Below are 27,691 nucleotides of genomic sequence, written 5' to 3' on the forward strand. Positions count from 1 at the left end.
AGCCTGTTGGCTCGTAGCCACTAAATTTTTCAACCCCCATTCCACAACTTCTGACTTCGTAGCCCGTTGGGTTTACTTAAAAACAAGGTTAGGGTAGGGTTAGGGATAGGGTTTAGGGTTAGGGAACTTCTGACTTCGTTAGGGATAAGGGTTAGGGATTAGGGTTCGGGATAGGGAACTTCTGACTTCGTAGCCCTTTGGATCGTAGCCCGTTGGTTCGTCGCTACTTAATACTTCAACTCCCAATCCACCACTTCTGACTACGTAGCCCGTTGGGTGTCGCCCCAGATCCCCACATTCCCGTTGAATGTCACCCCACATCTTCTGGCTTTACTTTTCTGTACAGAATGACTGCGTAGTCTGTTGGTTCGTCGGCAACATAAACCAAACGGACCAAGTACCCCGTTGGATATCGCCCGTTTTACACTTATATGCATTGTACATTCGAAAAAGGGAAAAATTGTCTAAGTCCAATAGTCCTAACAATTCTATAATAGTGCCATCTACTCAAGCACATTATAAGACTGCGTTGGCCGTTGTTCGTCTCCGTGAAAACCACAATCTCGGATCCAGCGGGGTATTCTGCAGCTACTCCGAGTTATGTCCGAGGGATCAGTTTTATAATGGAATACAAAAGAATGCAAAATGGGGTTTTAAGGTTAAGGTCTTATTCACCCCCCAAAGAAGCCTAGCCTAGGCCTATGCTATTGTTACTTTGTTATGCTTAAACATAGTAATTCTTAGTATGTTACTGACTCAGAGTCAGATAAAATGCCATATACAAGGACTATATTGTTGTAAGTGGCAGACGTTTAGACATAGAGTTAGAGAGCCATAGGCTACAGTACTGTTGGTTGTACCAGGGAGTTGTAATTCCATAACAACTCCCTGGTTGTACTTCGTGAAATTGGACATTACGCCCTACCTAATAATGCCTAGCTTGGAAATGATAGAGTAGTACTACTACTTATGTACTAGTACATATTTTCAGGAACTTTGGAGCACAACGTAGCCACTGAACCCCGCTGAAGGAAAACGAGTAGAGAAATAACTACTCGAAAGAATACGAAAACCCGCCTCACCATTCCCAACAGCAGATTTACTGTGTATATTGAACAGGCAGAGCAGATGAAAATACAAGTTATGGTTGATGGTTCCTCATGTCACTTTCAAAAGACGAACCTTTTGATTACTCCCTGGAACGCCAAACGAACGTTTCATCGACGAATATATTTTTCTGTATAACTCATTTATTTATTTATCTCAAATTGTGTACAGTGGGAAAGGAAGTCTCCTATAAAGTCTTAAAAGACTTAACAAGTAAGGAAAATCCCTGGGAGAAAAGAAAAATATACAAATATATGTAATACAGTATATACGTAAGGATTAAATATACAGATATAATATCCTAATGATTTTGAGATGGATACGTGAATAGATTATATAATACTAGTACGAGTTAATAAATTCCTTTTTCAAATGTCTGGTGAATGTGGGTTTTGAAGTTATATACTTCAAATTTTTTGATAGATCATTCCAAATTTGTATTGCTCTATTACGAAGACCAAATATCCCTATGTTACTATGGTAAAAATTGCAATGAGCGTTGTCGGCTTGTTTTGTGTGATGGTTATGTAAGACTCGATTACTACAAATGATATAAAGTCCTTAAAAGTGACTGGCAGTAATCCTTTCCATGCTTTGTAAGCAAAGGTAGCAACCTTGACTGTTATAATATCACCAAGTTTTAATAAATTTAGGGACTTGAATATTCCACTAGGCACTAGTATGTTCAAGTGGTGGGGCATTAGCAATGTGACGTCTAGTCTTTTTTTTTTGGGAGAATATTTAGGCGGTCAATGTTAACATTGTATGTACCAGACCAAATAGTTGTACAGTATAGGATAGGTGTGGCAGAACTAATGTTTGATAAAGCATTCTAAGGACATGCTGTGTGAGGAAATAGTTCAGTTTAGATAATTTACCAGTATTTTTATCTACAGTGTTACATACTGACGAAATATGGTTATTCCAAGAAAGTTTGCTATCAATATCAATACCAAGAATCTTAGTTTCAGTTACACATTTAATTATTTTACCGTCCATCGTAAATTCCTTATCCCAACGAAATACCGCTCTTCTACTACTAAAAACAATATACTTAGCCTTATCAATATTAATACTTAATTTGTTTGCTGCGAACCAATTACAAAACTTATCCAGTTCACAAGAGACAGTACTTTGGAGTGAATTTACGTTCTTCGAGTGAAAGAAAAGATTGGTGTCATCGGCAAATAAGACTGTATGAGCGATGTTGGAGACATGGCAGATATCATTAACGTATATAATAAACAACAAAGGACCTAATACAGAGCCCTGAGGCACACCGCAGACGATTTCACAAAGTCCAGAATTTGAATTCTTGTGTTTGTTTACATGTAAGCCGGTATGATCAGGGAGTAGTTATGGAACAACTAGTGAGTTGAAAAATCCAGAACAGTGAAAAAACTTCCAGCCTCCACCGGGATTCGAACCCCGGCCTCCGGCTTTATATGCGGGCACCCTAACCACTATAGGCTATGGACGCTGATTGTATGTCCAGAGGTTCGAAACCAGTAAGCCTAGGTCGGAATTCCACTGTAGGCGTCTTCCCCTGTATCGAACAACACTAGTTCTGTCTTGGTGACATATTTGCCTTACTCTAGGGACCAATTAAAATGCTAACCAACTCGAAATCATGTGTGATTCCTTAAGCCGGATCTCGAAAGAGATACTTTGAACTGACTTTGTCAATGAAATGGAAGTAAACGACAATATATATATATATATATATATATATATATATATATATATATGTATATATATGTATATATATATATATATATATATATATATATATTTATTTATTTATTGGTTGGCGCGCAGCGTACAAGAAAATTTCTGGTTTCGATACCCCCATAGATCACCGGAAATGGCACATCTCGGGCTTGAAAATGACCAACCAGATGCCTGAGAACCAAGTATTTCCCAAAAGTTTTTTACCCATCCATATCCTTTTGGAAGATTGTCACCAGTCACACATCATGGTCGACCTCATCGCATCTCCTGCATTAAACTCCGTTGAAGGAAATAGAAAAAATACCAGATATTTCCGAAACCGAGCACTATATACACATGGACAGTTTGGAGGCTGTTCCTCCTGGAACGCCATTTTCATGCTCACTGATATGATGTGATATCTTCTGTTTTGCTTTACAAATTCGAATAATTGATATGAGACTGAAATAATGAACTTTTATCTGTTTATTGGCAATGCCCCACATTCTTTTGATATCGAAAGACGCACAGTTTTAATTTAATTACACAAGGTGATGGCTTCGATTTTCTATTTGCCTTCAGTTTAGAGAAGACCTTGGGGTTTTCATCCCTAGATATCGCTAGATATTGCTATATGTCCATACAGTACAGTGTCTTTGGGATTTCTTGGGATTTTGCGGGGCCTGATTTTGGGAAATTGCAAAATCGGGATTGGTCACACTCCATTTAGGTCAGTGCACGACCTCTAAACGTCACTAAAACACAACCCGATCACTTGTTATCGATGAAGTGGTGTGTTGCCGGATTTTGTCAAAGTCTTGGTACTACGGTTTAAGTGTAGTTTCGTAACTCATCGATAAGCGATTAGAGGGGTGGGCGTAGGATTGTGGGACGCGCGTTTTCATGCAGATGGGAACAATCTCAGGAAGTGATGGGTACGTCCGCCCCTCCCCGGCAATTATACGCCCTTGGATCAACTACATGATATTCACAGGAAATGTTCTAAATTCTCAAATCGCATTGCGGAATTTAATTTTTAGATTCATTGTTTGAGTTACGGTACTAGGTTTGGGGTAACAATTAGCATTCAAGTCGGGGTGTATAACATTTTATCTCTGGATGACAGTGTTGCACCGAACGACATATGTCTAGTGCGGTTCGCATATAGAAATGCGTCATGTTCCCCGATGACTCGGTCGAGTTCAAGACCAGCCACAGTTGGTTTCATAGCACAATTGTAAAATTGTTTAAGGCGTCCATACACACACACGCGTTATGATAGACCATGTATACATGTATACAGATATATACATATATATATATATATATATATATATATATACATATATATATATATATATATATATATATATATATATATACTATATATGGTCTATCATAACGCGTGTGTGTGTATGGACGCCTTAAACAATTGTACAATTGTGCTATGAAACCAACTGTGGCTGGTCTTATATATATATATATATATATATATATATATATATATATATATATATATATATATATATATATATATATATATATATATACATATATATATATATATATATATATATATATATTGACTTTTTGAGCTTGAATCAATTCGTATGTTGTCTTGTCTAGTTTGCGTAAGTTGGTTACTCGACAAACCTCAACTTTAAAAATATCATTTTTTTCTTCCTGTTGTCGAGTTTTGGTAAGTCTGTAACTTGGCCAAAGAGAAACGTATTTTTGTCGAGATATCATGGTATTCTAATACAGTAACTCGAAATTTCGCAAGTCCCCTTACGGTTTCCGTTATAACTCCTTTCTCTTAATTATCTGATAACTCGTAGATATAAAGTCGACGTCCATTCACGATCAGCGTCATGTTTTTAAGTTTGGCAATGTTTGGTTTGTAAAATGTTGTACTCGTGTAAACTAGGCTAACCTATATTGTTAAATATACCAACTCAGTCTCCGTGTTTCTTAGTCACTGCTCAGCAAATCGTTTTGTGGCACCTATCTTTTTTTAAACTGGAATGAATTATCGGTCTTTGTAACAGCTTTTAGGAGACGTGTGAGGAGAGGTGCGGGAAGGGCTGTCTTTCTTTGCGAAACATGTTTGGTATTTTCGGGTCAGTTTCGGTATAACTTGGAATGTTATCTTATTGCCTGTCCTCCAAGACAACTGACGCACACACCCGATCTTTGGAATCATAGGGGCTTGGTTGACATCGTTGTTTATGGTGATGTTCGGTTATATTTGGTATTCTTTCTGAGTAAAATGTATTCACACAAGAATGGAAGCGAAAAGTTATTTTGTCAGTTTTAAACTAAAGTCAATTGGTTAAAATCATAAAATGGAGAAACAGATGCCTTGAATGTGTAACATTTCACTCGCTTGTTCCTCTCCTGGGAACTCCAAACTGAAATTAAAAACAATACCAAAGTAAGAATACTGAACACATGTCTAAACCATGCAAACATAAATAATTCGCGTTAACATTTCAATGTGTAACACAACAAATAAAGATGATAAATGATATAACGGTGCTCTTAAACTCTCCCTTATCGCCGCGTTTATACGCCAAGGTTACCACCTGAATATCTAATTAAGGAAGGATTGAGAAACTGTTCAACAAATCCTATTTCAATGATGTAAAATCGTTAAATATGTACTTTGTATTAACCATTTCACTGCAATTAATCCCCTCCTACCCAGCACCCTCCACTGTGTGACCCCCCCCCCCTAATAGATCTGGTTAGTGTGATTGTAGTACTTACTGGATGTAACCAATACTGATTACCTCTGGCCATACCTCTGTCTCTTTCTCTCTCCGTTGATATGTTTTTATTTAGACACAGCTACTTCGTTAACCAGGGGCGTATCCAGGATTTTCTAACACGGGGGGCGCGAATTACTATCTAAGCGGAGCGCCACCATCGGTTGGCGCACAGCGTACAAGAAAATTTCTGGTTTTGATACCCCCCAGATCACCGGAAATGGCACTTCTCGGGCTTGTAAATAAATGACCGACCAGATGTACACTTTTGCCTGAGAACCAAGTATTTCCCAATATTTTTTTCCATCTATAACCTTTTTGAAGATTGTCACCAGTCACACATCATGTTCGACCTCATCGCATCTCCTGTGGATCATTGCTTTTGTAGGTAATACTACGTAACGGCCCACAATACCCGACAGCCCCACTTTTCAAGGTTTTCAGCCCATTATTTGCTCAGAATTTGAAAATTCACATTTCTCGTGAATAAACACACTTCAAAACATACCCATAATGTTGCAAAAAATGCCATCTATGGACAACCAATATAGAAAAACCACCTTGAACCCCTAACAGACCGGTCAAAATTACACGAGTAGAGGGAAGTATGATGAACAATGGTGGTCAGGAAATTTTCGAAAATTCAGACACAGTTAATTTATTGGTGTAGAAATATTAAACCCTCTTATAACGGCTATTATAAAACTTAGTTGAATGAAATGAAAAAAAGCAGATATTTCCGAAACCGAACACTACACACATAGGCGTATCAGGCGGGGGGGGGGGGGCTCCTACTGAAAGAAAAATAAATTGCTAAAGGAAATGAATAGTTTAAAAAATATCTCCTTGATAATTAAAATAAAGTTCTAAGCTTGGCCGACTAATTCGCCATTACTAATGTAAAAGAGAGTTTGACATAATTGGACCTGCATGCTTTTTCTCCATCTACATAAGACATTTGGTTGTTTACATTAGCATCCCGCGGTATACTGCGCAATTTCCACGGACCGTATGGTACACGATGGCATGCGATGTAATAACCGATGCTTGCTTATATGATATTGACATTAATATGTTGAACGCGCGCTTCGCGCGCGAAAAATTTAGGTTGTATTTTTCGGGCAAGTCGTTACAGAACCCCAAATCAAATTGGGTTCCTATGACTACACACATCGACAGTTTTGAGGCTGTTCATCCTGGAACTGCCATTTTCATGCTCACTGATATGATGTGATATCTGATGTTTGCTTTACAAATTCGAACAGGCGCGTAGCGAATAATTTGACAAGGGAGGGCGAAGCCTGTAGGCAAACTATCTCAGCGTAGCGCCACCTTGAGTTGGCGCGAAGCGTACAAGAAAATTTTGGCCGAAAATGCCTCCCAGATCGCTGGAAATGACACTTCCCAGGCCTTGTAAGTTGCATCTAAGCATTTTCTATTTTGAAATGACTAGCGATATCATAAAAAAAATATGCTCGGGGGGGGGGGGCGCGGTCGCCCCCTTCCCGAAATGCGTCATGTTCCCCGACGACTCGGTCGAGTTCGAGACCAGCCACAGTTAATTGGTTTCATAGCACAATTGTTTAAGGTGTCCATACACACACACGCGTTATGATAGACCATATATAGTACATATATATAGTACATACATTAGTGAGAGAGGAAAAATTGGAAACCTCAAAAATGGAGATGTCGGTGTAAGGGAAAGGGTGAGGCGCACGCCCCTTCCGAAGTCCTCGATCCGTCACTGGCTACCCGGTCATGTGTATATAATAGGGATCAGCGCTGTAATGATGTCACTGTTCCTCTCTCTATCCTGTGTCTTGGCGTTTTTTTTCGAATCCCTCCTTTTCTCTCCTTCTTCTTTTTCTTTTCCCTTTCTTCCTCTCCTCCTCCTCTTTTTTCCCCTCTTTTTTTCCCTTTTTTCTTCTCTTTTTTTTTCTCTTCTCTTTTTCTTACCCGGGGGGCGCGCGCCCCCAACGCCCCCTGGATACGCGCCTGTTAATCGTCTCCTTTATGATATCAAACATAATACAGAATAATACGTATAAACAACTGTACAATATAGGACTATATAAACACACTTCTTTTCTTCCAAATGAACATATTTTGTGTGATTTCAGTGATGAAATGAACATGTATAAAAGTTGCATGTAAGGTGTTTAAATTGAGACGTAATACTTTAAATTGATATTAGCGTCCACTTTACTTGTCACAAGACTCCATTGCTATAGATTTCTATAGATTATCCTTAAATAAACTATCGAATTTCTTAAAACAAACTGTTACAAACATAAACGAACAGTATTTTTACGCACAACGTCTACTTCCTCTTAAATTAATTCCCACTAAGACAGCAACATTGACTACAGAATTAAGATTACATGCGTAACCAAACTCAGTTCTTTTCAAAACAGTGATTTTTTTTGGAAAGAATGTATAGGAATATAACGCGGCTTGTAAGATATGTATGTTTTCAGAATCCTCCAGTCCAATTTTGAACATGAACAATTCTATGGATTCTATTCTCGAGGCCGAGAATGGCATTAAACAATAGACAGGAAAATTTTCTCTTGCTCTTTGTAAGCTTTAATTTATAAATTCTTTCCTCTCTGAAGTTCTCTTTACTACACTCCTTCCTCTCTAAAGATCTCTTCACTACTCTCTTTACTCTCTGAAGGTATCTTTTCTACTCTCCTTCCTCTCTGAAGGTATCTTCTCTACTCTCCTTCCTCTCTGAAGGTATCTTTTCTACTCTCCTTCCTCTATGAAGGTATATGTTTTACTCTCCTTCCTCTAGCTCTGAAGGTATCTTTTCTACTGCTAGACACACCCTAAAGTCTAAAAGATTGCCTACTTCTACTGTTCTCATTAAACTTATTAAAATTCCAACCTCTAACCCACGGCTGGACGAAACCCTCCTCTCACTTGACCCACATGACCCCACCTGCCAGGCTTCAGTACACGCCTGTAGCAGTACTCCAGCAATATCCTCAAGATAAGCCCAAAATGGAATATATCTCTACACCAATTTAGGCCATCAGCTGAAACTCAAAAAGAGGCTGTAAAATCAGTTTCGTTCCAACAACACTGGGTCTAGATTTTTAAAGCATTTTTGGGTAGTTCAATGCATCACAGACATTATATCAAAAGTTCTCCAAAAAATTTCCTGCAGTATTGTCGTAACGCACCCTCGAAATTGGGTATGTTATATAGACATTAAGTGCTACGATGCTATGTATTAGGAACACATGTGCTAACGTTAGATTTGGTACAGTGGTGCATACATACCACTCTTTTCTTATATGTTTAATTACGACTGATATATTTTTTTTGTATAATAGTTGGGTCAGGGTTACAAGAATGGTGGAAGAGGATTCTGGTCTAAGGGTCTGTGAGGGTTGTTTTCAGGCATTACAAGTTGTGCCCCCCCCCCCTCCATTTTCGCCAAAATGGTAAAAAATCACATTCTCAACTTTGAAATATGAAATACAATTTTTGCACATTATAACTTATGAGTTTTAATTATAAAAATGTACCACTTTTAATAAACTCTGATATAATGCTTTGTAATAAATCAAATATTTTTAGATTTTCCCCCTATGTTATGAATGCATTTCGTCTGTGCATGTATGCGTAAATATACACATATAATGAAAAGTTCCTCTCCATAATTGTTACACTCCCCATCCAAACTGTTTTACACATGTGACCCCCTCCCCCTCTACTTTACATGTAGCTAAATCTCTAGTTACAGTGAGATGTGCCAATGCCCCAGGACCAGTGAGCTATTTCTTTTGTATAAATCAATATATAAGTTGGCACACTAAGACATCATGGCACATCGTAGATGTGAAATAAAGTTAGTCAGTATATATCCGTTACCTTAGTACTCTTTCTACAGTCTTCTGCAAAACTAGGTACTTTCTCCATGTTACGGAAACGGCATGTTTATAATTCGTATTCCTGCAAAAAGTGTTTCCAAGGGAGTTAACGTATAAAAGAAAAGATCGACAAGGTTTCGAATGGTATTTTGAATGATAATAGTTCTATATTCTACAAATAATATGAATAATAAAGGTGAATGGTACAAATAAGTGAATAACGAAGACAGTTAACTTAAGCCCCAGATAGAAAGAAATAATGTATCTATTAAGACTGGGTCGATACACTCAATGGTGTAGTAGAGCTGGGCCTTTGCGATGATTCAAGATACAGGTTCTTCATCTAAAGGCGCGGCGCAGAATTAATAAGTGATTAAAAGTTCATCCAAGGACAGTTGTACTAGTTATAACAGGATCCACTTCAATTCACTGCATGGAAGTCAGATATGGTATGGAAAAGGGAAAGTCTATTCCGTAGTAGAGGTGAAGATAATTAGATGAAATAAAAGTCACTAAAGACTTGAATATCCTTCAGTCAAAACTTGAACAGATGCACAAAACGTGTTAACAATATGAATAAAACAGGTAACGAAATGTTACGGCAAAACAATAAAGAACTGTGATATTGGAACAGGGTCAGGGGCGATGGTTCCCCAACAACAGTATATAAACCTCTGACTGGTTTCAGGACGCGGTATTTGCGTCATCGTCATCAGTAAATGTAGTTGTGAATATGCAAGAGGTAAAGCATGCCCATAACACCCTCCTCCCCCTCCCCTCTCAGCAAAAAAAGTGTGATTTGAAGAAAATGTGGATATTTATCATAAGGTGTCTGGTAGGTAGGGTAAGCTACGTAAAACTACTAATTGCTAAAATGAATATATGAATAAGATCATGTCTTCTGGTTCCTTTAAACTCTGGGGAACAAAATAATGACAACATGACTTTTAAAAAAGTTTAACCTCTTCACAAACTTCAAACTTGATTAAAATTTCAGACTAAGATATCAAGATTTAACACCATCACAGTTCATCCTCCAAATCATCTTCCCCTGCATCAACAATCTCAACATCTTCTTGGAAGTTGCTGCAATTTCTATATTTACATAGGTCTGTACACGGTAGTTGTGCATTCATTCAGGAACATCTTCCTTTAAGACATTTGCCGACTCTACAGCTACTGCTGACACACTGAAGCAAAACATCTGGGTCAGGTGGCTTCGTCATCCAAGTGATTATAAGGTCATCATTTTCAAGTTTCCATCCATGTCAGTCTGGTGAGAGTGCATCAATCCTTTGCTGCAATGCCCAACTGTGAATAGCAGCCTGGTTGGTGCAGCGCTTAACATGCTGGATCAGAGCATCTTTTGTTGGTGGTAAACTCTGCTCTGAGGAGGAGATGAACAGAACACCTTGTACCATGAAATTGGATATTTTTGAGTCTCACATTTTATGATGGGGTACCAATATAATTACAATTCAGCTAGAAATATGTTGCAAATTACTTTAATAATTTCAATGGAAAGATTAACCTGATATTGCATCTCAAAGCATTTAGAGAATTTTTTAATTTTCCTTGGGGGAGGACCCCCATATTCCAAAAGTCCTAGATCCACCCCTGAACACTCAATGAACCACACATTGAAGAGAGTACTTTACCTTTCAAGATCTGTATGTCTTCCTTGTCAAGAATTGTATCTAGTTTCTTCAACATAGAGAGTGGTACCTCACTTCAATGGCAACACGGTCTTTTCCTCTAATATTCATAAAATCTGGGCTCATCTTTTTTCCGCTCTGCTGCTTGTCAAAGCAATACTTTAATAAAATGAAATAAAAAAAGCAAATTGTTTTGCATTTTCTGTTGATCAAAATGTAAGTTTGAACAAATAAGAACTAAGACAATTTTATTTATATACCATGTGATCTGCTCATCTTCTATGGACAAACAAAGACACATTCAAATTTTGCAAACCAGTGTCATGCAAAAAAGAATTAAAACAGGCTTTTTTTGACAGTACAGTACATTATCTCTTAATGTTATGGTTTAAATTATACAATGGTAGATTATATCTGTTACTAATAATAAAGGAGACAGATACTTGTTCATTTTGGTAAAGCTAGACAGGCTGACCATAAGACCTTGCAAACCTAACCTTATTGCACCTTTGTTACACTTATTTTTCTAACTAATATAATATCTCTATCATTCAAATCAAGGGCCACAGTAAGAAAACTATGAAGCCTGTATTTAACACTTAGGCTAGTGCCCCAGATGGAGAATTTGAAACAAATTTCCGTTCCTACCACCTTATAACAAAACAAATCAGATGACCATGCCACTAATTATATTATGTTCAGGTCCAACACTGTGCCCTTTGACTTGGATTCTATCCCTCAAGAGCTACTGATCTTGCATTATGCAACTTCTCTTAACACTTCAACTATGCCACAGAAGTACAAGTAGAGTCGTGTAGTATGCTTAGGCTTACCTCCATCGAAAGTCTCTGCCTGCTGCAGCTTGTCCTGCACCCGTTTGCAACGCCGAGTAATGTATTGTTTCTTTTCCCACATATAATAAATTGAACAGGCAATACACCAGAGCTTCTGCTTGGTTTCCTCGATCTTTTCCGTCAATTCTTCGTTTAAAATCATATAGGGTCTCCTCTGGTACTGTCCGTTTTCTTGCAGCAATGTGCTTGCTATCAATGAACCGCCTGTAACACTTATCGTGGAACCCCATCATACTATGCTCTTGAACACACGCTTGATCGTAGTAGGCCATGGAGTAATCAGTAGTACGGCGATATCACTGTCTCCGCCGCTGAGATTAAGCCAATCTTTAGCGCAGGAAGTAACTTTAGTACATCGTTTATTCGTTAGTGCCTTGACTGCTTCAAATTTTACAGATTCAATGTGCACTGAGCACTGTAGATTTCCGTGTGTCGGAGACTGACTAGCGCCCGTGGGAGCCGCCATGTTTGTTGTTTTCTACAAAGATTGCACACAGAACTCATGGCTCATTGGACAATTCATATCACATGGTACAGATATCTCACTGGCGCACAACTTTTGAACGTAAAACGGCAGGTTTCTTAACATACGCAATAAAAAATATAGTTCAATCTTTCGAGCGGAATTGCAAAAAAACTGCAGGAAAGTACATGGAGAACTTTTGGATCATTAATCTTAGTTAATTTATGTATTCAATGCTGTAGAGAAATTTAAGACCCGCAGTTAGTGGAACGAAACAAGCGAATTTCGACCTTCAGCTGATGGCCTTATTCCCACACAAGAAACTGGTTCACTTTTAAAGGGTAAAACTGTATACTGTAAGAGTCCCCTGCCCGGAGGCCTGCAAAGGGGTAACAAAAAAATGATTGTAAGATTGTACTTTACTTTCGCCTGTCCAGATTCAACTATCACTAAAGCTCCACTAGTCAACAATTATGAAATCCTTCCATTCACCGAGTAGGCACAATATAGCTTTCAGCCAAAGCGAGTTGTTATGGAACAACTCCCTGGATATAGGCCAGGTATTGCTTTATCTTTATCTACACAAGGCTGCACAAAAAGAAATTTGGCAATAATATACGTTATAATGCCAACAATCGCTTCATGCGTTGTTGTATGCGTCTAACCAATAATTAACCGGCTCTGGTTGGTCAAGCTCCACCCAAAGTTTGATTCTACACGGTGTACTGGTCTATAAAAGATCGGTGGGCCCTGCCCGAAACATCGTTAATCCGGACTAACTTGAACCTGCCAGTATGAATCGGCTTTTGATTATAGCTGCTGTGGTCGTTAGTTGCCAGGCGTCAACATTTGTAAACGCACCCAGAGGAAAGGGTTGCTCTTAGTAAGTAGTTGTATATTAATCGATTATCTTAAGTCATTCCCCTCACGGTGCTTTGACCGACAAAACCTAACTGTGATATCGTAAAATGAAGTTTAAGTCTAATTATACAATAACTCGTATATAATTGGCACATATTCATCATAATATACCACACAGCCTAATCATTATAGTTGTGGCTGCTTTCAATTAACACTATACATAGTCATATGTAACGCAACATTGTGAATTTATCCTTTTTATTCTCTTGTCTTACCCAGCCCAAACTGGAAATGTGACTGCAAACTAGTCTACAGCTGTGACGGTAGCAACAAATTTCCAGATGACTTCAGTAACACATCTATCGCTGGAGAGGTAAAAAATTTGGCCCCTGGAGACTACCAACTGAGGATTCCAGGGAAAAGATGGCGACGAGAGATCTGGAGCCAAGAAGAGTTTTGTAAAAGGGAATGTCATGATCGAATGAATGCGTTCTTGTGTCTTGGCGGTGACGGAGACCCTACAGATTACTCTGACTCTGCCCTTTGTCTTAAGCTTCTTGCCAAAAAAGGTCCGTTTACCCAAGATGGTAGTGATGAGCCATGCTGCGAGATATACCTACAGTGGGGTCTTAACTGGTGTCCCGACAAGTGGTACAAACTGGTACGGAATGTTCGGTGTTTAAGTCGAGGTATCGACGGTTCTTTTCCGGGCGATCCAAAATCTTCGCACGTTTTTAGTGTAGAGGGTGGTTGTACAGCGGATGGAACTCTCGATTTCACATGGTGTGATAGGGTTCCTACATGTCCGATCGTTTAACCATAAATTGAATATGGTAATAACAGAAGAAAAGCAGCATTACTGTGGTAAATAATTAACTTTCATTTATGTTTAAGATACCAATCAAATTCCTAACGGACAGTTTTTCCTTACCGTAAGTAATCCAAGTACCATTTAATTCTTCCCTTTTTTTTAAATGTTTGATACAATGTTACAAAGAGATGTCAATCATTTTAAGGATATGCAGGGTTTGTTTCTAATTAGCTGTTTTTCTATCCTAAACTTGCTGTCTTGTCAATTTTTAATTTACGTTGAGGAATTGTTTGATGATGGAGTGTCAGGTAGTTTAAACTTCAAAATAATCACAATCTTGTCAGAATTTTGTCAGAATTATACTTGACATATTTTAAGCAAGTATAGGTATATCTGCAGAGTAAGGTTCAATCGAAGTGTATATATATAAAATATGTTGCTACGGCGTAGATAGTAATGTAACGCAACCCCCGGAGAGGCGAAACCTCATAGCACAGAAATATAAACAATTAACCTCAAACTGCGAATACACTGAAGATGTGTAAATAAGAATAATATCATTTGCATGTGAAATCCTTTCAAGAAGTTGTAATGTCATCATCGAGCTAATTACCACCGGAATGCACTATTTCGAGGTAGCAAAATGGATCGTTACTTTAACGTTCCTATAACGAAGTGGTTCTAATATTGTAACATATATGACTTGAACCGCAAAAATATGTAAACCTCTGATTTTCGTCATTGTTGAAGTTTGAAATGTTTAAACGAGCGGGAAAAAAGACATATGAAATTTCTAATACACTTTCAGCAAAACTATGTAGCCACTGAAAACGGTGGTAGCAACTCCTTCCAAAGTTTCCATTTGCATGTAATTCTCAGAAAATGAGACAAAGTTTTCTATACAGATATAGATCAATAGATAAATATATGTGGACATCGTAACTACATTTGGTAAAATATTTCCTTAAAGAAACGTCTCAGCAAGAATCTTCAGTTCAACTACTACAAGTTGTGTTTGCTGAATACCTGACGTAGTGTAAATGTCATCTGTATTCTCCCCAAGTGTTAGCCTTCTAAAAATTACTAGAAGTTTTCAAAAGTACTTTGCTGGTGGTTCTGCATCTTAACTTATTTCGAGACATTGGTGAGTTTAAATTAGACAAGAAAATATTTCCGTGAGGTAAAATACTATAATGGTGGTTGTAATATTCTTGTTAAATTGGGAGCACGGGTGACAATTTTTCTAATTTCTAGCATATTTGAGGCCGATGCTATGGCCTTTACCCATATACATAAGGCTACAACTGGTGAAATTTGTAACGGTAATGAGTGTTCGAGTACAACAGTTTTATAATTTTGGTAATGGTTGATATAAATGTTTCATAATATCATGATATTATATCTTCTTTGTTTCTTTTCTTGTTCTGTTGTTTTCTGGACGGCATTGAGAACATTGCTTATAATGTCAACACATTTTTTTTTTATTATATGTTTCGAAGTTGAAGTCGTATGAGTTACGATACACGAAGTGTCCAGAAATATTCAAATCCGCTTCATCTGCTGGGCTGCCCAATTGCTAGGCATACCAGCAACAAGGCATAGAACATAATGAAAACAAACATCTGTCCTTGTATCTGAAATATTAAGTGGTAATAAAAGCGAATAATGGTATCAAAAATGTTTTTGATAGTACATAATTCGCATTTAAGGCTAATATCTTTTTATTTTGCATTTAATTCTAATAGTATACAGCTATAGACTTAAGGCACAAAGTAAGTTTTGATATATGATTCAACGTTACAAAAAACACTGCTAGCAGCCCAGCGGCGTAACGCCCATGGGCTTGGACGGGGCAAACCCAGGGCCCCGACCAAAGGGGGCCCCCGCTGCACTGATGTACAGAACTAAGAAGAGGGGTACCTTTTTTCTTTATTTGAAACGGCAGGTTTTCGTTGGAAAAGCAACCATAAACGAGACAATGGACATATTTTTCTGTGCGTGAATACGTTCGTCATGAATCATATGCCCCTGCAACTGCAAATCTCGTATCCTTCTTTCCGCATGACTGACTCAAGAGCCTAAATTCCTCAGATACAATCGAAAACTCAGTATGAAAACACAATATTTTATTGCCCCATCTGACATGCTAATACTCCTTTTGAAAGTCCGCGGGCTTGCTTCACCCTTGATCGACCTATTGAGGGGAGGGCAATTCTTGCACCACTATTTTTAGGCTGCGTGGGAACGGAGCTATCCCGAGCTTGATCAAGCCCCTCGTGAGAGGTGGGGTTAGGACAGCTAAGCCCGGGTAAACGTTGACCAATGTAAATCAACAATTACCTTGGGGTGTAAAAGTTACGATAGATTTGATCGGTTGTGGTTTCCGCCGCTTGCTTATTCCAGTATCGACCCAAAACTGTGTTGTATCTTCTAAAATTTGCTGTGTGAACAAAGGACAAATGCAGTGAGAATGAAGGACATGAGTAGTACAGAGTATAGCTGTCCGCATATATCCGCATACATATATAGTTTCAGTTGCTGTCTTGAAGCAGGCGGGGATCCAGAGGGGGGTCTCTTGGAGCAAAAAAAAAAGAGAAAAAAAAAGAGAGAGAGAAAAAAGAGAGAGAAAAGAAAAGAATTAAATTAAACGCCAATTTTAAACATGTAGGACGTCAGAAGGGCGGTTATCCTTACAAGTCAGCCAGGTGAGTCTTTTCCGTCAGATGAACTAAAGTGTGCACGCGTGCTACACGTGCCAAAAATGCCTAACAATCTCAGACCGAAAAGTTTCAAAATTATAAAGAAGTTATAAAGAAGCTCATTGCACATTGAACCCACGATGTTACATCGTTATAGCCCCACTATGCATTTCGTATTGCTGGTATAAAAAAAAATTAGGGGTACTATTGTGTAGTACTTTAATAAGACCACATCGCAAAAAGATTGGCACATTCTCAAATATCAAGGAGAAAAAAGTTCAAACAAAAATATCTGTGTGTGTACCAACTCACTAGATGAATCACAAGTGAGTCTGTATTCCGGGTATTTCATTCATACCCATACCGACGGTATTGAAATCTGTCTTCAACAAATACTGTATATCGAAAAGACCAGGTATATCCCAAACAAACCTTGAATACCCAGTAAAAATATTACCTGATGACAACATTGACCCAGATAACACACGCGAGCTCAAGAAATTCCCGCTGCCACTGTTTACACGTGTAAACGAACGAAACTTAGTTTAAACGTTTAGAATTATCTTCTAATTGTTTAAATGTTAAGTACCCAAATTATCAACATTTACCAACAAGTTAAATCCTATTTTAACAACCAAAAATCACGCACAATACAAACACTTTTTCTTAAAAAAAAAACCTACAACTTCTTCTGAAAAGAACCAAAATTTCTTCCAATCCTACAGATCAATGATTTTGTTTGAAAATAAATATACCATAACAATCAACCGCAAGGTTCCGGTAAACAACACTCCATTAAAGAGATTTTCATGCTCACTACTTTCACAATGATACAAAGCTTTTGCATATCTACGATGTCACTCTCTTTACTTTTGAGAGTACCATTTCAAAGAAAAGAAACCCCAAAGTTCTGTTTTACAGACCACTACTTGACAAATCAAAGCCATTCCCCTCCCCAGTCACGTTGTATAATAATACCCACACTTTACTACGGCTTATTGCTTTCAAACTTCAGCATAGTTCTACTGTACTCGCAAGTACAGTTTCCCGCCAAATAGTTCTCACCAGTTCCTTTTCACACACGTAGTTTGTCAAATGCTCTAACAAGTTATTTTGGGAAGAAACCGATTCTGTGCGAAACCTATACTCATTACCTTTTCGTTAGTATTTAGTTACACTGTCTTCTACAATATGATATACCCATTCTGCGCTCACCCTTGCAGTACATTATAACTATACCTGGTGTGTTGTTCTGATACCGATTCTGCGCATTTCGTATATTCTAACCTGTTCTGATACAGATTCTGCGCATTACGTATATCCATACCTGTTCTGACACTGATTCTACGCAATACTTAATTACCTGGTATTTCCCATACCGATTATATGCTACTGAACTGTTTGTGGTTGGACTAGGCCCCGTAGTGGAGTGTACTGAACTGTCCGTTTGCGTTGAAATGAAAGAGACATAAACAACACTGATTTTTCATACTTTATTTTCTTTTTAATCAAATCTATAAATAAGTTGCTGCAAAAGAAAAAACAGAAATGGGAAAGTCGTCATACAACTGCATATATATACATTTGTAGGCTACGCTAGTGTCCATAGGTTCATTGAATCATGGTAGTGCTTGATTACAGTTAACGCTGGAAGTAGCGGTTCGGCGAAAATTTCGGTACTCGTCATTGGGTATACAGTTATCTAGTTATACCAACGCACCCTACAGACAAGCAAATGTTTTGACCTCAATACCTTGAACAATTTCCCTATAAACTCAGTGCAAGAGAGGCAACTAATGATTCCAGGATAATTTGTATAATGTGTCCTTCAACCAGCTTTCTTTGCTATGAGAATGTTAGCTGAAACAGAGAGAGACATTACTGTATTTAATGGGCTAGGTATGGTGAAATATATAGTCTAGTCAGCATATAGGCCTATAGCCAGTACAACTACAAACCGAAAGGTTAATACGTCTGCCCACATCCAAGTGATCATCATATTGAGCAAAACAATAACAAACATCTGACACTTTGTGTTCAAGTGATCTTGTGCTTGATTTCTTGAAATGTGCCAAAAGTTTGTGAAGAAGTTCATCGCCATGAATAATGTGTGATTATTTACTACAAAATTGTACGAAAAATGTTTGTAGAGTTATGTCCGAGGGATCGGTTTAATAATGGAATGCTAAAGAATGCATAATGGGGTTTTAAGTTTAAGGTCTTATTCACCCCCAAAAGAAGCATAGCCTAAGCATATACTATTGTTACTTTGTTACGCCCTAACCATAGAAATTCTATGGCCCTAACTAATAATGCCTAGCATGGAAATGATAGAGTAGTACTACTACTCTAGTACTAGTACATATTTTCAGGAACTTTGGAGCACAACGTAGCCATTGATCCCCGCTGAAGGAAAACGAGTAGAGAAATAACTACTCGAAAGTATACGAAAACCCGCCTCACCATTCCCAACAGCAGATTTACTGTGTATATTGAACAGGCAGAGTAGATGAAAATACAAGTTATGGTTGATGGTTCCTCATGTCACTTTCAAAAGACGAAACTTTTGATTACTCCCTGGAACGCCAAACGAACGTTTCATCGACGTATATTTTTTTCTGTATAGCTCATTTATTTAGTTATCTCCAATTGTGTACAATGGGAAAGGAAGTCTCCTATAAAGTCTTAAAAGACTTAACAAGTAAGGAGACTCCCTAGGAGAAAAGAAAAATATACAAATATATATAATTCAGTATATACGTAAGGATTAAATAAACAGATATAATATCCTAATGATGCTGAGATGGATACGTGAATAGATTATATAATACTAGTACGAGTTAATAAATTCCTTTTTCAAATGTCTGGTGAATGTGGGTTTTGAAGTTATAGACTTCAAATTTTTGATAGATCATTCCAAATTTGTATTGCTCTATTACGAAGACCAAATATCCCTATGTTACTATGGTAAAAATTGCAATGAGCGTTGTCGTGATGGTTATGTAAGACTCGATTACCACAAATGATATAAAGTCCTTAAAAGTGACTGGCAGTAATCCTTTCCATGCTTTGTAAGCAAAGGTAGAAACCTTGACTGTTATAAAATCACCAAGTTTTAATAAATTTAGGAACTTGAATATTCCACTAGTATGTTCAAGTGGTGGGCATTAGCAATGTGACGTCTAGCCTTTTTTTGGAGAATATTTAGGTGGTCAATGTTAACATTGTATGTACCAGACCAACAGTAGGATAGGTGTGACAGAACAAATGTTTGATAAAGCATTCTAAGGACATGCTGTGTGAGGAAATAGTTCAGTTTAGATAATTTACCAGTATTTTTAGCTACAGTGTTACATACTGACGAAACTGGTTATTCCAAGAAAGTTTGCTATCAATATCAATACCAAGAAACTTAGTTTCAGTTACACATTTAATTATTTTACCGTCCATCGTAAATTCCTTATCCCAACGAAATACCGCTCTTCTACTACTAAAAACAATATACTTAGCATTATCAATATTAATACTTAATTTGTTTGCTGCGAACCAATCACAAAACTTATCCAGTTCACAAGAGACAGTACTTTGGAGTGAATTTACGTTCTTCGAGTGAAAGAAAAGACTGGTGTCATCGGCAAATAAGACTGTATGAGCGATGTTGGAGACATGGCAGATTCATTAACGTATATAAAGAACAACAAAGGACCTAATACAGAGCCCTGAGGCACATCGCAGGCGATTTCACCAAGTCCAGAATTTGAATTCTTGTGTTTGTTTACATGTAAGCCGGTATGATCAGGGAGTAGTTATGGAACAACTAGTGAGTTGAAAAATCCAGAACAGTGAAAAAACTTCCAGCCTCCACCGGGATTCGAGCCCCGGCCTCCGGCTTTATATGCGGGCACCCTAACCACTATAGGCTATGGACGCTGATTGTATGTCCAGAGGTTCGAAACCAGTAAGCCTAGGTCGGAATTCCATTGTAGGCCTTTTCCCCTGTATCGAACAACACTAGTTCTGTCTTGGTGACATATTTGCCTTACTCTAGGGACCAATTATAATGCTAACCAACTCGAAATCATGTGTGATTCCTTAAGCCGGATCTCGAAAGAGATACTTTGAACCGACTTTGTCAATGAAATGGAAGTAAACGACAATATATATATATTTATTTATTTATTGGTTGGCGCGCAGCGTACAAGAAAATTTCTGGTTTCGATACCCCCAGATCACCGGAAATGGCACATCTCGGGCTTGAAAATGACCAACCAGATGCCTGAGAACCAAGTATTTCCCAAAAGTTTTTTACCCATCCATATCCTTTTGGAAGATTGTCACCAGTCACACATCATGTTCGACCTCATCGCATCTCCTGCATAAAACTCCGTTGAAGGAAATGGAAAAAATACCAGATATTTCCGAAACCGAGCACTATACACATGGACAGTTTGGAGGCTGTTCATCCTGGAACGCCATTTTCATGCTCACTGATATGATGTGATATCTTCTGTTTTGCTTTAAAAATTCGAATAATTGATATGAGACTGAAATAATGAACTTTTATCTGTTTATTGGCAATGCCCCACATTCTTTTGATATCGAAAGATGCACAGTTTTAATTTAATTACACAAGGTGATGGCTTCGATTTTCTATTTGCCTTCAGTTTAGGGAAGACCTTGGGGTTTTCATCCCTAGATATCGCTAGATATTGCTATATGTCCATACAGTACAGTGTCTTTGGGATTTCTTGGGATTTTGCGGGGCCTGATTTTGGGAAATTGCAAATCGGGATTGGTCACACTCCATTTAGGTCAGTGCACGACCTCTAAACGTCACTAAAACACAACCCGATCACTTGTTATCGATAAAACACCTGGGTCATATTCATGACCCAAACGCAGGGTCGATGGTCTTATAACCCAATTTGGGTTGTACCATACACTAAGCTGACCTAATGCTAAGTCCGAAACTGACTTTCATCAACGAGTCAAAATAATATTGGACTAAGATTGGTCAACATTATAGGAATATGAGTGCACCATGTCAGATCAGCCAATTAACGAACACACATTGACCGTCTGATAATATTGGCCCTGCGCGCGCCATAGACAAATTGGCTGTAGGACAAGTTTGCTGACAGAGCGAACATGATCAGAAGCACAGATGGATTCGTTTGTGAAAGATAAATTAGAAGAATGGGGCTTGGTGGAATGTGCTAATTCATTTCAAGGTATGGTATCATGTGCAAATATCTTTTTTATATGTAATTAAATTTCAAGAAATGCTGACGTAGCATACGAAGACATAACGTAAGGCTAAGTCGGTGACTGAATTCGTAGTCGTACTAGCATATGGCCTAACGCTAAGCCATAACACTACATTGCCTAACCAGATAGCCCACTGCAGTGGGCTATCTGGTTAGGCAATGTAGTTTCTTTAAAGGCCGTGGCAATTCTTACGACTAGTTGTAACAATTATTTATAAACTATTCTTACGACAAAGGCGAATTCAAGCGCAGTAAAATAAATAAAGCAACTGCGCATGTAGTAGGGGTAACCCTTACCCTAACTTTAACCCTAAACCCTAACACTAACCCTAACCGGAAATTATTGTTACTCCTGGTTGTAAAAATAGTACTCCTGTCATAAAAATAGCAACTGCGCATGCGTAATGGGAAATTATTCTTACGAATAGTCGTAAGAATAGCCACTTTGTTCTTTAAAATATTGAGATGATGTATACATGTACGGAACCTCTATTAAGCTCTAGTATCTGATATACAAATCCATAATCCTGATATGAATATTAGGCCCCTAATGGTTGAAATTGTAAAATATGGAGCTAATTAACAGAAAGTTCTGTCCAAGTTGTTAAACGGACCCGTTTAGCCTAGGCCTAGTCGCTGCCAGTTAGCCTAGGCCTACGTACAAAAAAATGCAAAGTTTTTCGATAGGCCTATATTTTTACATTTGCCGAACTGTATATTTAAAATAAATATGACGATGCACAACTGCATAAGTAAGCATTGTTGACGATGCATAATTAAGCATTGTTGTGCAAAGTTTGCTAAGTAAATATGATTAGGCCCCTAGACTAGGCCTATTTGCGATCATGAGGATGACGGCTAGATTTGGACAGGCTAATGGGGTGTTTTTTTTGGTACACACAGGGCAGCTACTGTAGTGTGAAGCATTTGCAATATGCATAATGTACGTAGGCCTACAGTAGCGTTCAGCTACTAGTTTAGCCTAACGTTAGGCCTAGGCCCTACTGTGTATAGTGTTATAGGCCTAATGTTAGATATGGAACAAGCTCCTGTGAACAAAAAAAATCATCAGAGTTTTTACCAGAATTTTAGGGTTAGGCCTAAATAACAAAAATAGCTTAGTTAAATAGCTAATGTTACGTCTGATTAAACAGTAAGTGTACTAACATACTACCGAACGAAAGGCAAAGAAGACCAAAAAAGAGGCAGAACTTGGAATAAATTTACAACAATTTCATTTGAAAATTTCTTGGCAATGGAAAAATTTGAATTATCATACAAAATTAACATTTAGGCATAGCCTAGAATGTTAGGCCTATGCTAGGTCTATTTGGTCAAGATGTGAAAAAACAGCCTGTTTTGCATATATTATGGTTGAAAATAAGTAGGCCTAGCAGATCTTATTTGTTCATAGCGCTTTTGAGCACGTTGCTATACGGTAATATTGGAACGTATTGTTAGGTAGCCTAGGTTTATATGCAGTATTCGGGCCCCCGCAGTATTCGGGCACCTTGAGATACCCTACGATAAATACTTGTATATTAATTCTACAAATTAAGTATGTACAGTTAAGGGGGGGGGGGTGTTGTTGTAACAAGTAAGTAGCACGGGGTGCCTGTATACTGTGCACTTTTCAGCTCAATTGCTTCAACATTCATTGAAAATATTCAGATTATGATGCCAGCACCAGACAAACCTCAATCTAAATAGGCCCTGGCATAATCGTCAGGGTTCGAAATACGTGGTAGTTCAGTAGGCTGTAGCGGAGCGTAGCCCTAGACAACCCAATATATGTTGGACTACCAGAACTGTCAGAACACTGAGTAGCAGTAGTCCGATGGGCTACCAAAATTTCCCAACTAATTGAAAGATATTATCTGTGATAAATTGTTTTCACCCACACTCACAATGTGTAAATCTTTTCCATAGCAATATTGTATATATCATGAATCATCATTGTGTAAAAAATTATAGGAAAAAAATGTTCACAGTCCAAGTCTGGGCACAAAAAAATGCTTTCTGTGCAGACTTGTCACATATTTCATCCTTTTTCAGATTAATTTGGACTCTGAAGTCATCAAGCCAAAGTGTGGAGACAAATTGTTTCTGTTATGGACACCTGCACTCGCTAGGAACCTACTGCATTATGCTGACAAGCAAAATGGTTGGTCTCGACACCTGGGGATTGTTCAAGACAGCAGTCAACTATCAGGTAACTAAGTTGCAATAACTTAACCCAGGTAAAATGCATGTGAACTGTTTTCATGTGACACTGCCAGTGATGTGTCAGTGGGCCCCCGGTTGAGCTTCACCTCAGTCAGGGGGGATAATGAAAATGGTGTGTATTTGGAGGAGGGGGTCAGTCAGGGGATTAAGGTGGCCAGTCAGATAACAGAATAGTGTCAAGTATTATGCCTGATTGCCATGTGTCAGTACACAGTGCCTCAGGTCTGGCATGGGCACAACCATGCACAGTCAACATAGATGACATCGGATTTGTTATAAGCTACAAATATTTTCTATTCTCGCATCAGAATTCTGGTAATATTGTCTTGCTTCATCGACGAACATTCATTGGCCTGGCATCCACCCAACTTTGGATCACAATCTGAGATGCTGTTGAGAAATTGGTGGATTTGTAGAGCCGTCAGAGATCCTATCCACACTATGTAATGCATATTGTTCCACTGAAAGGCATTTTTTTAACTGATATATCATCATATATTACAACAAATGTGTTAGCTTATAACACGGGCATAATCAGTGCCTCCATGAGTGTTAAGTCTGTGAATCTTTCCCCAAGGTTCTTATTTTCCCTCTTTACAGATGATGAAGTATGCAACATTGTACTGCAGTGCATTCCATGCATTCTACCTGTTGGGTCACAGAAGGTGAAGGGCAAAGGAAAACGGGCTACAATTGAAGATGCCCTAACTTCATTTGTGGATTTGCAAAAGGTGAGCTGAAAGCTAAATTTGAAGTAGAAAAATTCCTTTTATTAGATCATCGTCGGCTACAGGTTCATCTAGGAAAATTGACAGACGATACAATTATGGATGAAACAGGCAAAGAGCTTGCCTTTTCTTCTCCTTTCTATTCATCAATTACAATCCCACCCTGCTCCTAGAACCACCATTTTATGTTCCCAGCTGAAAGACATGAACGATGCATTCAGCCACTTTCCCAAGTGGAATGGTGGAAGGGGACTATCAAAGCATCGGTCACTAATGCTTTGCAGCTGTGCCAATCAAATGCCCGAAGAACCTCACCACCCCCAGAAATTGTGAAAACATTACCCACTAGCAAGTTCTCACACAGAACACTGCACCAGGTTGCATTGTACAAACCCTAAACCAAATTTATTACAGGTAGAGTGTAACAATGATTTCTTCATTCCAGTATACACATGATATATGAATACATATATGTATATAAATGTGAATGCAGAATATGTTGAATGTGCAGTGGAAGAGTGTACAATCTAATTCACACCGATCGGATAGGACATTGTGGTATTCCAGGCAGTATGGTGGGATAGTATAATTGTCTTGTTAACTTTTGAACACTGTGTTCATCCATTATCAATTGTCCAGGGTTCCTCGATGAGCCTCAAATTAACTTACAGAGGCCCGACAATTCTGAATATCTGAACTAGTAAAAAAACCTTGTTTTCAGTGCAATGCATATAATACCTGGCACCTCTCTAACCCTCTATGAAATTGTGACACTATTCATCACTGAAGTTGTGAAATGCTATATTGCACATCCTTAATCAAAACAAAGATTGCTTCTATCAATACCCCACCTTCTGGGGAGTACTACAATATATGATCCTTTCTATATGGAAGGCAGCATTTGAATAAATCCCAAGAAGTTTGCTTCCATAACCTTTTCTTTTTCATTTCAGATTGGAACTAATATTCCACACTACCTTGAAGGGGTGAAACAAAAGCAACCATTCATTCTAGCTATTGGCATGGCAGGGTTATCCCGGAACAAAAGTACATAATCATAGAGAGAGAAGCCATTCCACAGGAGTCGCTGCTTAATGCCATTGATTTATGTTTTAAGTGTTTTCATGTTTTTGATATGGATTATCAGTGGCAATCATACAACACCTGGCAGTTCCTCCAGACTGTTGTATACGACATTGATGTACCTGGGAAAATGTCATTATCAGTTGTGTCATTGAAGACATATTTGAAAATCAAAAGGAAGTAGGGCTGAAAATTTTCAGACCTGGGTCCCATATATATGCTTCAACAAGAACTTTCAACAAAGTTGAAACAATAGTCGCACAGTGCAACACTAGAATTAACTTGGCAATCGATTCAACTGTCAATTCCTTTTTACATTACAGTTGAAAGAATTTGGACACAATTTTGTTCAATGCCGAGCAACCTTATTATCATCTGAAGTTGTGTGATTTTAGTTGAAATCTCAACTGTTAGTTGAATCAGGTTTATGGGACCAAGGCATACTTGCCTCATATACAAAGCAAAGATATGCTTGTATTCAGCCTGTATGATCATATTTGTTTTCATCTCATAAATTCCAGTTCCAAAGTTGCAGCTCACAAATATTTTGCTGTCATGAAATTTTAGAAGGAAATTATATGGATTGTCCCAGTCCCAGTTATCTGCTCTAAATAAACTTCTTGGACTATTTTCAATTGAACGGCTCTTGGCATGCAGAAATCTGTGTATCCATTCTACACATATATACATATACAATATTTACCTGTGCTGGGTTATGTACAACAGCAGTATAAATATTACACATAATATTTGGACTAATTACTTATAGGCTTGCCGCCGTTTAATGAAATCCATGGATAAGTGTTAAAAGGGGGGGGGGGGAATCTTTCTTTACGAGGCCTAATTTAGTGAACATTTTCAAGCCTGACCATCCATCACCCCATCTTTTAAAAATTTGGCAACCATGTTTTGATTGTCATTTTCTTCTTTTGTTATTACATCGTAAGTAAGGCAAATACCTCCCCATGCGAGCTAGTCTATGCTCTAGCTGATATCTATCATTATGAAGACACACACATGTCTAGCTAGAAAGTGTTCGTTCATTCATTCAGCAAATTGTATTTTATCCATACAAGTCTAATAAAATCTTGAAATTGTTTATGTAAAAATTGCACTGGGGTAATAAAAAATATTAAATCATTGGTAACGCTACAAACAATTCCTTCCTTTAGATCTTGTACTATGGTACCATGTTAATGAAACATTCAGTTTTGTTGCAATTTTACATTAGTTTTTAGGAGTTTTTCAGCAGTTTACTTTCATTGAAGGAGTTATATCAATAAATTGCACTGTCAAATGAAGCCTTTTGTAGTTATGTATTTTTTCCTATAAGAGTCAAGCTGACCCAAATGTCATTGATTTTCCATCATAACCCTTGCCTGGGTCAATATTTACCAATATTTCTGGGTCAAATTTTCAACCCATAAATTGGGTCACTTATTCTGACCTAATTTTGTGGGTCAGTTTGACCCAAATGTGTTAGGTTCCCTCCTGACTTTCATTTGTGTCAAAAAGTGACCCAAATTGGGTCAATTTTAACCCAAGTGTGTTTAGAGTGTGGTGTGTTGCCGGATT

At 38.0% G+C, this 27,691-nt stretch overlaps 1 protein-coding gene and 3 long non-coding RNA genes across 7 annotated transcripts in view; 2 read left to right on the forward strand and 2 right to left on the reverse strand.

Annotated features, from left to right (window-relative positions):
* LOC139979362 (ATP-dependent DNA helicase DDX11-like) overlaps positions 1 to 19,373 on the reverse strand; it is a 54,785-nt gene extending 35,412 nt beyond the window's left edge. Inside the window, exon 1 of one of the 4 annotated variants that reach the window (XM_071990078.1) lies at positions 19,276 to 19,373. The gene's annotated coding sequence lies outside the window, so the exon portion shown is untranslated. Of the gene's footprint in view, positions 1 to 1,077; positions 1,231 to 19,270 lie in introns of those variants that run through there. The other 3 variants (XM_071990076.1, XM_071990074.1, XM_071990075.1) reach the window with 3 other exon arrangements.
* Positions 9,552 to 12,684, reverse strand: LOC139980101 (uncharacterized). Its single transcript, XR_011797449.1, has 3 exons — positions 11,958 to 12,684; positions 11,128 to 11,283; positions 9,552 to 10,856 (listed from the first exon to the last, which is right to left on the reverse strand). It is a non-coding gene; the product is annotated as an uncharacterized lncRNA (long non-coding RNA).
* LOC139980103 (uncharacterized) lies at positions 13,112 to 15,507 on the forward strand. The gene is made up of 2 exons (XR_011797450.1): positions 13,112 to 13,324; positions 13,582 to 15,507. It is a non-coding gene; the product is annotated as an uncharacterized lncRNA (long non-coding RNA).
* Positions 19,374 to 21,703: 2,330 nt separating the features above from the next.
* LOC139979817 (uncharacterized) lies at positions 21,704 to 27,657 on the forward strand. The gene is made up of 4 exons (XR_011797345.1): positions 21,704 to 22,043; positions 24,135 to 24,291; positions 24,906 to 25,036; positions 25,987 to 27,657. It is a non-coding gene; the product is annotated as an uncharacterized lncRNA (long non-coding RNA).
* Positions 27,658 to 27,691: the final 34 nt, after the last annotated feature.

This window comes from Apostichopus japonicus, chromosome 14, assembly GCF_037975245.1.
Source record: "Apostichopus japonicus isolate 1M-3 chromosome 14, ASM3797524v1, whole genome shotgun sequence".
In the NCBI taxonomy this organism is placed as follows: Eukaryota; Metazoa; Echinodermata; class Holothuroidea; order Aspidochirotida; family Stichopodidae; genus Apostichopus; species Apostichopus japonicus.